Here is a 9,594-nt window from a genome sequence, read left to right as displayed (position 1 = left end):
CATATTTGCAAGTTAAAAAATTTCCCTTCCCCTTTCTTTCCCACCCCCCCCCTCCCCTCAGTAGAGAACAGTCAGGTTAGCATTTTACATACATATTTTGTTAAACAAATTTACAAATGAGCAATTTTTGGCATGAGGGATTAGGATTAAGGGGAAAACATTGGTCCTCTTTGAAAGACAAAAAAATTGCAGCAAGCAAGACTAGAACAATAATTCCCTTTATAAAAACCTTGAAATACTTTTCTGTTCTTGCTCTTAGAATACCTCTAGTTTTGGGGAAACTCTAACTTCCTGAGGCAGGTTCTTCCACTTTTGTGTAAAAATGACTGAGGCTACTATTTTGTGTACCTCAGTCTATTGGCAAAATCCTTCTACCATGTGGATATCTTCCTTTCTATAAGTGTTATCCATTCTTCCTAAGTCTGCTTCTGAGACCATGTAAATGTCTAATATCTATTATATATCATAGTGATTTAAGTTCAAAGATTTCCTAAATCTGAGACCTGGGGAAAACCTCAATTTTGAAAAACCAAGGTCACCTATTGTGAACTGTACCATCACCACTCATTCTGACCTTTTGCCACAGGACTCTGATAATTCATGGGAAGAGAGGTAGACCTACAACTTTATTTCTTTTCTCTTCCAAATGATTCTTGAGAAGTCTTGTTCCTGGTCCTCTAGTCTTCTGGTTTTTCACCTTCAGAAAATACAAAGTCCTTTCTAAAATTTGTACTGAGAACTGAATGCAGTACTATAGATAAGTTCTACCAAGTTCAGACTAAAGTATTAATATCATCTCCTTCCTTCTGAATACTACATATCTACTCACACAATCTAAGTAAGACATTTCAGCTCTTGTATAGCATATGCATTGAACTCCAGACCAAAGTATCTTATAAGACACTTACTATATTAACAAGTGTGGTTCTAGGTACCCAGGATAAAAAGACAAATATATGGTTATTCCTGATCTTATTTAATTTAATAGGTAAGACAATTTACACATATTAAATATACACATTATAAATGCAAGGGTAGTGTGTTTGCTTTTTCACTTTTATTTTTTGTTTATTTAGAGTTTTTGATTGGGTAGGAATAGGGAAACACTAGTAGTTAAGAGCATTAGGAGGCCAAAAAAAAAAACATGGAGGCATTTGAGATGGACTATAAATGAATCTAGGAATTCCAAGAGGTAGAGGTTGTTTTATGTATTTTTATCTTATCATCACAGAACTGATAAACTGAATATGAAAACACAGAGAATTTTAAAGTCTTATATTGTTATGAAACTATTTTCTTAATGATCTTTCCAACTCAATTGAAAGCTGATTGAGGATATGCCCTGATATAATACTAAGCATAAAGCAGATTTTCAGCAAATTTGAGAATTTAATCGAATAATTTTCAAAATCAAGTGAATGCAAATTATTGCTTATTCAAGCAGAAGCTGTCCTTTTGACTTTTTGTACTTCAACATTATGTCTCAGCTGCAGGTTCATCCTGGATTTTCCTTCAGAATCCAGGCTTCCTCAGTCTGAAGTATCTTATCACAGCTGCTTTCTTCCAATAATGATTTCCTCCCAATGCCTTCATTTAGTGGAGGGGTCCAGGTCAGTCAATCTTCATTGTTTCTTCTGACTGTACTTATGTTTTTTCCATACTTCAACACCATGTTCCTAGCTATTACTTCCCCCATCCCTTTAAACCAACATTAAAATAAAAACACATTGAGGGCAGGGGCTACCTTTGTTTTTGTTTGTATTTTTTATTCCCACAAATTAGTATAATGCTTTGATAAATTCTTGTTGACTTGATTTGCCATTCCATATGAGATTAGATACATTTCCTCTCAATGTATATATTGAGGGAAACATAATCCAATTTATATATGTTTCTTCCATTTGTGCTTTCCATTTTGAAAAGTAATCATTTAATAATTTTAAATTTCTGCCTTAATGGATGAAGGTCAATGAGAATGCTATTGCTAACCCTGGATACTCAGTGGAAATAGGAAACAAACACAAATTAAAAAAAAAACAACCTTATCCTAATAAAAACTATTATATTTCAGAAGAGAAAACTAAATAAAACCAAAACACATGTATTTGATAGCATTTATTTTTTCACTACATAGTTTTTGTCTATAGAGAACATATAAACATGCATAGTATAAAACCTTAGAATACCTTTAATAAAATTCTAAATATCCTTCAGGTCACTAAAAATGATATTGCTACACCTTTTGACAGTTTAAGATGCTTAGTGAAATAGTTTAGGAAAATAACTTTTATTTTTCAGAACATAATGTAATGTTTGTGATCAATCTTTATCTTTGAGTTATGAATATTTTGCTCTTTAAAAATATTACTTTCAGCAAGCAAGGAGATAAAAAGGAAGCATGGTGTGAAAGAACAAAGGCAGGAAGAAAAGAAGAAAGAAAGCAGGATGAGGAAGGATAAAAACAGGCCACTAAATATTGTTGGATATCAAATGATCCTTATAAAGAAATGTTTTGGTAGATTGTTCATAAACCAACTGTTAAAATCTCCCAGGAAATTTACATGACATTAATAATGGGTTATTTTACCTCCCCATAAAATTATTATGTTTGTATATTAAGCAAGTTCTGCTTTGGATAATTAACTTTGGAATTTGTTTTTCACAGAATATAATAAACATTTCCTCCATTTTCCCTGTTTATAAAAGGTAATGAAAATCAGTCATATGACTTGGGATTCATTACTATAGTTTTATAGCAAACATGGAATGTTTGGGAAAAGAAAAGAAAAATAAATTAATAATTCAAAACCTCTGCACAGAAATATTTTCTCCTTTTAGAAACAACCTGATGATTGAAAAATATGATATTTCAATTAAATATTTAAATGAAATAAAGGCCAAGAACCCAAAATAGCCACAATATTAAAAATTATTTTTTACAATATTGTAAGAAAACAATAGAATATTTATTAAATGTTATCTATATAGTAATCATCACTTACTAAACAAATGACTCAGGTATTACATTATATTTTTCTAAATATACAAAAATAATGGGACAAATGTAACATTTTCAAGAATTAATTGTGTCAAAATATTCTTGTTTATAAAATAAATAACTAGAATAACTTTTCATAGGACAAATACAGAAGTAGTTAATTAGACAATCATCACCCAAGAAATAATGTGAATAGCAAGCAACAAGATAGCTCTTGTTTCTCAGAAACATTCACAGATGATATTAATATAGATACAGTACATGTCATGCATAAAATATTCAATAGTTACAATAGCAGACTGAACAGCCAATAGATTCTCTCATATTGAGGACATTTTTTAAATATCATGGACAGAAAAGGGGAAAAAAGAAATAAAATGTGTTGATCATATAATTTTTTTTAATTCCACCTTTTTGTTTTGTTTTATTTTCTCACCATCTATTTCATTTGGAAATGCAGAGGTATCTCTACTCACTTGTTCTCACTTGTACAATCAGCACTGCAAACAATAATAGTATTTAAAAGATATAAATCCCATCTGGAGGAGCAATGTTAAAACTGTCATTACTTGACATGTGTCATTAAAAATTCAGAGAATATCCTTGGGAAAACATGGAGAGGAAAAAGAGAGTGTATATATTATTTGCCCTTAGAAGATCATAATTGGATATTATATTACTCTGACTTTTCCTAACACCTTTGACATGACTACAGAGCTATCTTTGAAGTAAATGGAAACTTGGTAAAAGAAATTATGTGACTGTGTGAAAGAAATGAAAATCAGTACCACATTAGAAATCATCCAGGTTAGAATTATTATACTGAGAAAAGAGGGAAGAAGACAAGTAGTATTTATATCATCTCCATTTCTTTAAATTGGTCTTATTATTAAAAATAATCTACTCTTTGTTTTCTAAAGTAATTCATATTCATTATTTTGCTTTCTAATACAACTTGTGGGATTTCAGAAAAATAGCAGGTATGGAAAATGAAACATAATGCATTTAGAGAAAATTATCCAGACTCTAAAGTTGATATGATATGCCAAATTATCTATTATGTCCCAGAAAATCTAAGTGTAGTATTCTCTAAAGACAGTGGTTCACTTTGCTATGGTGAATTTTGGGTACCATCACGGAGGTTATCAGAAACAAACAAAAGCAAAACCCAAAATATAATCTTATAATAGGATAAGAAAAAAAACCCCAGTAGATTTAGCACTGGGAAAGATGTTGTTTCATTTAGTCCAAACGTCTCATTACAAATATGAGTTAAATGTTTTGTCCAAAATCAAACATATAGAAAATGGCAGGTACATGACTCATATTCATTTCTTCTGACTGTAAATTTAGTCATCTTTTAATTTCTCTATGTTACTTGCTGCCTATCTACTTTATGACACTTCCAAGTATATATGCCAATCTATCTTATGAAACTTTGGCATATAACCTTGGAATGATGCGTATAGTTCTAGATTTTGAAACTCAAAGAAAACATCAGAAAACTGGAGAAGGTTCAGACAGAAATGAAGTAACTAATACATTCAAGGGGAAAAAAATCAAGGGCCCTATATTAGTATAGAATTAAAAAGAACATGATTATTCACTTAAAGATTTCAATTGTAATAGAATATAAGCTTCTGAAGGGCAATGAACATTTTTCATTTGGTCTTTGAAACCTCAACTAATATATAACTTTGATAAAAAGGCACTTGTGAAATAACTTTATAAATTTTCTGAAATTATTAAGGGTTTGGAAGGTTTAATCTTTGACCTTTTACCAAGGTACAGATGACTAGAATTAGGAGAATATTATATGTAAAGTTTAAAAGAAGTTTCTTTGGGATATATAAAAGAGCATACCTTGTAAAATTCAGTAACCAGAATTGGAATAGAGGTTAAAAATATAAATATTTTTCAAAAAGGAAGCTTAGATAAGCTAATGACTAATTTAGAAAATATTAGACAACATTAGGTTATTTGGGTAGTAGGTTGTTTTCATATTCAACAGTTGTGAACTTTAGGGGGAGAAGGAATTTGAAATGTTTAATTCTGAAAGGGATTTTGAAGGTTATCTAGAATACCATGATTTGTTGTCTCCTCATAATTTGGAATATATTATTTAAAAAAATGTCAAGATAGATAAATTATAATATCACTCTAAAAAAGCAACAAAAATACAGTATTTGATATTTAACTTTTTTGTTCTTCTAATTTTTATTATTTTAAGTATTTTATCACCAAAGGAATTTGAGGAATGTATGTTTTTACAAAGAAGGATATTTCTATCTTCCCAGGAGGGAGAGTAAGTGAAGTCTGAAGCAACTTCTTTATGGAAAGACAATGTGTCTACAGAGGTCCAATTAGCTTTAATGTTTCTGTGTTTGCCATACAGTTTTATGTATTCCTGGGAAATTATTTTTAAAGTTGCACTGTTACCTGCTTGAGGTTTAAGCAATTTAACTATGTCTCATGGACAGCTATATCCTGAATACTTTCTCAAAAGTGCCTATGTCAAGAGTTCATTGGTCCTTGAGTGTTGAAAGTCAGGGGACCTTGACAAAGATCTATGTAGAGCTATGTGTCTGGAAATTTTCATCATTGCAGAGACAGAATTGAACAAAATCACAGCAAATAATTGATCAGAAGGATGGGTAGTCAAAATAGTTTCTTTGATAAGTGAATTCTCAAAGTAGACATCCCTATTCATTGAATTAATATAGATAATATAAATTAGGAAACAACATATTAAAACTAGGCAACACATGTGGTGGTTTACAAACAGCAAGATTGAATTTGGAGACATAGAAACTTTGCCACTAATTACCTGTGTGTTCTAATAAGTCACAACCTCTGTGACCCCCAGTTTCTCTATCTATAAATTGAGTTTCTAGATAATTGTTCTTTTGATTAGTGTGACAATAAAATATAATCATAAAATATCTCTTAGCTTTTAAATAAAAGAATATGTCTTTCTAAAAGTTTGAACATGATGTGATGGTTGAATAGCTCCATATCTGGCAAAAAGTAAACATACATTCATTTTATTTTCTATAATGATATGTACTGAGTCAAGCTATAGGAGAGTTGTGTCATGCCAATATATAAGTATTCCAGTCTAGTGAATGCTAAACTAGAATCTTGCATAGAAATGTACCTTCAGAGATACCATTTAGCATTAGCCCTTCCAGGATAAATGTAGAAAAATGGGCAGTGCCAATCAGTGCAGCCCAGATCCCAGGAAACAGAATCAGGTCCATGGAGCTGCCCAGCAGCTGCTCTTTGAATGCTCAGTTCCTGGAAGGTAAGGGGGTGGGGGGAGACTGTTGAGGTCTCTCCTCTGTCCCTGGGACAGGACTCTGAGACTTTTTCCATATTCAGACCCTGGTCACAGTCTGGGCCCCCATACTGCCAATAATCAGAGACCCTCCTCATAGCTCTAGGGCAGAGGCGTGTGCTTCTGGTCATCCACAGACCAAAGCACAGGCAGAAGAGCAGTCAGAACCTCCTATAAGACCTTGACAGAACTGAGATCCAGGCAGGGGTGTCCCAATAATACTCAAAAGCTCAGGAAGCACCTCAGAATCAGGGCACAGGCTGAGGAAATGAATAAATAGAAAAAAAGAACTTGACCATAGACAATTTCTTTGGTTCCATGGAGGACAAAAACACACAGTCTGAAGATGAAAAAGTGCAAGTTTCTGCATCTAAAGACTCCAAGAAATATAGAAGTTGGTCTCAGCCTATGATAGAGCTCAAAAAAGATTTTAAAAATTGGGCATCTAGGTGGTGTTTTGGATAAAGCACCGGCCTTGGAGTCAGGAGTACCTGGGTTCAAATCTGGCCTCAGACACTTAATAATTACCTAGCTGTGTGGCCTTGTACAAGCCACTTAACCCCATTTGCCTTGCAAAGAAAAAATCAAGTAAGGGAGGCAGAGAAAAAATTTCAAAGAGAAATGAGGGAGATGCAGGAAAAACACAAAAATGAAGTCAGGAGCTTAGTCAAGGAGACCCAAAAAAATTCTGAAGAAAATAACACATTACAAACAAGTTTAGGTCAAATGGAAAAAAACAGTTCAAAAATTAATGAGGAGAAGAATGTCTTAAAAAGCAGAATTGAGGGGTGGCTAGGTGGCGCAGTGGATAAAGCACAATCCCTGGAGTCAGGAGTACCTGGGTTCAAATCCAGGCTCAGACATTTAATAATTAGCTAGCTGTGTGGCCTTGGGCAAGCCATGTAACCCCATTTGCCTTGCAAAATCCAAAAAAAAAAAAGCAAATTGGCAGATGGAAAAGGAGATAAGAAAACTCTCTGAAGAAAACAAATACTTTAAATATTGAATGGAGCTAAAGGAAGCTGATAAATTTGCAAGGAATTAAGACAATAAAACAATATCAAAAGAATGAAAAACTAGAAGAAAACATGAAATATCTCATTGAAAATACAATTGATATTGAAAACAGATTCAGAAGAGACAATTTTAAAATTATTGGACTACCTGAATGTCACATTCAGGAAAAGAGCCTTGACTTCATTTTTAAGGAATTTCTACAGGAAAATTGTCCTGACCTCCTAGAAACAGAGGGCAAAATAGAAATTGAAAGAATCCACTGATCTCCTACTGAAAGAGATCCAAAAAAACCAAAATAACCCCCAGGAATATTATAGCCATGTTTCAGAACTCCCAAGTCAAATAGAAAATACTATATGCAGCCAGAAGAAAACAATTCAAATATCATGGAGCCACAGTCAGTATTACAGAGGATTTAGCAGCATCCACATTAAGGATTTGTAGGGATTGGAATTTAATATTCTGAAGGGCAAAAGAGCTTGGAATGCAACCAAGAATCAACTAACCAGCAAAAGTGAACATCTTCTTTCAAGGGAAATGTACTTTCACTGAAACAGGGGAATTTCAAATATTCTTGTTGAAATGATGAGAGCTAAACAAAAAAAGTTTAATCTTCAAGTATAGAACTCAGGTGAAGCATAGAGAGGGTGGATGAGAAGGGTAAATTATAAAGGATTTAATGATGATGAAATGAGGGTATTCCTGTATGGGAAGGTGATTCTGATAATATTCATATGAACCTTCTCATTTATTAGAGCAGTTAGAAGGAACATATATGGACAAAACACAGGAGGGATCTAAATTTGAAAGTATAATACATTGTGAAAACATAATCAATGACTGAAAAGGAAAAGTACTGGGAGAAAGGAAAGGAGAGGTAGAATAGACTAAGGTATTTCATGTTAAAGAGACAAGTAATAGCTTTTGCAATGGTATGGAAGTGGGGAGGGTGAGGGGAATGATGGATCATTCATTCTCATCATTCCCCATCAGAAATGGCTTAGAGAGGAAATAACATATTTACTTAATAGGGCATAGAAATCTAGAAGAAAAAGGAGAGAGAAGGGATGGGAGAAAGAGGACAGGGGAAGGGAGGGATGAGGTAAGGGGTAGAGGAGATGGTAGATCATGGGAGAAGATAGTCAGAACACATTTTGTTTTTTACTTTTTGCAAGGTGGTGGGCTTGGGTGGCCTGTCCAGGACTACTGGGCTAGGTGGTTGCTGGATCTCTGGGGAGGGGAATGTGAACTTGGGGCCCCTTGGCTCCAGGGCCAGTGCCACAGCTATCCCACAGCACACTTTTGAAGAGGGACAGAGTGAAAGGAGAGAGAAAATATAATAATTGGTAGTGGAGAGAAATGAATGGAGGAAATGACAATCAACAACAGCAACTGTGGAAAAATATGGAAGTGACTTTTCTAATGGACTTATGATAAATAATGCAATCCACCCCAGAGACAGAGCTGATGGTATCAGAACACGGACTGAAGAACAGTTTTTCTCTTTCTTTTACTTTATTTATCATGAGTTTTTTATTTGTGTGTGTGTGGGGGGGAGGATTATGTTTACTATTACAACAAGACTATTTTAGTAATGTGCAAATAAATAAAAAAAGAAAAAAATTAATACAGATAATTTTTATCATCAAAAAATAAAAGAGAGACTTGCTTCTAACACATACTGACATTTTCAGTCTATGCATGTGACAAACTCTCAGGATCCTAGGCAATTTTTTAAGCATAAATTGCAGTGAGGGTACATATCTTTATTTGTAGATAGGATTCCCATTTTAAAGCTCTCCACAAATCAGAAGGCAAATTTAAATATAAATAATGAAAAACAACAACAAAAAATAAACTTTTCTTTTTGAAAAGCCAGAACAACAACAAATTTTCATATTCTGAAGAAATATAGGTTGGTTTATATTTAATGTAATATATTCTGTTTGATATTATACCTTCTATACTTGGACTCATAAATAAAGAATGAATTTTTATTTGGTATATTTATTTTGTGTCAAAGTTGACTGTTTATGCATATTTGGAATATGGGTTTACTTTTCAAATTAATATTCTTTGGAAGAATAAAGAAGTCATTCTAATTGTATAGCTCTTAAATATAGTGTTATTACACCAGAGATATCAAAATAACATTATAAAAAGAAATGTGAAAATTTAAAAATTTTTGTTTTTGTTTTTAGTTTTTTGACTGTAAAATTTTAAAGCATATTTTATAGTCAAG

The sequence above is a fragment of the Macrotis lagotis genome, chromosome 2, assembly GCF_037893015.1.
Source record: "Macrotis lagotis isolate mMagLag1 chromosome 2, bilby.v1.9.chrom.fasta, whole genome shotgun sequence".
Lineage (NCBI taxonomy): Eukaryota > Metazoa > Chordata > Mammalia > Peramelemorphia > Peramelidae > Macrotis > Macrotis lagotis.
This window is presented reverse-complemented; position numbering follows the sequence as displayed.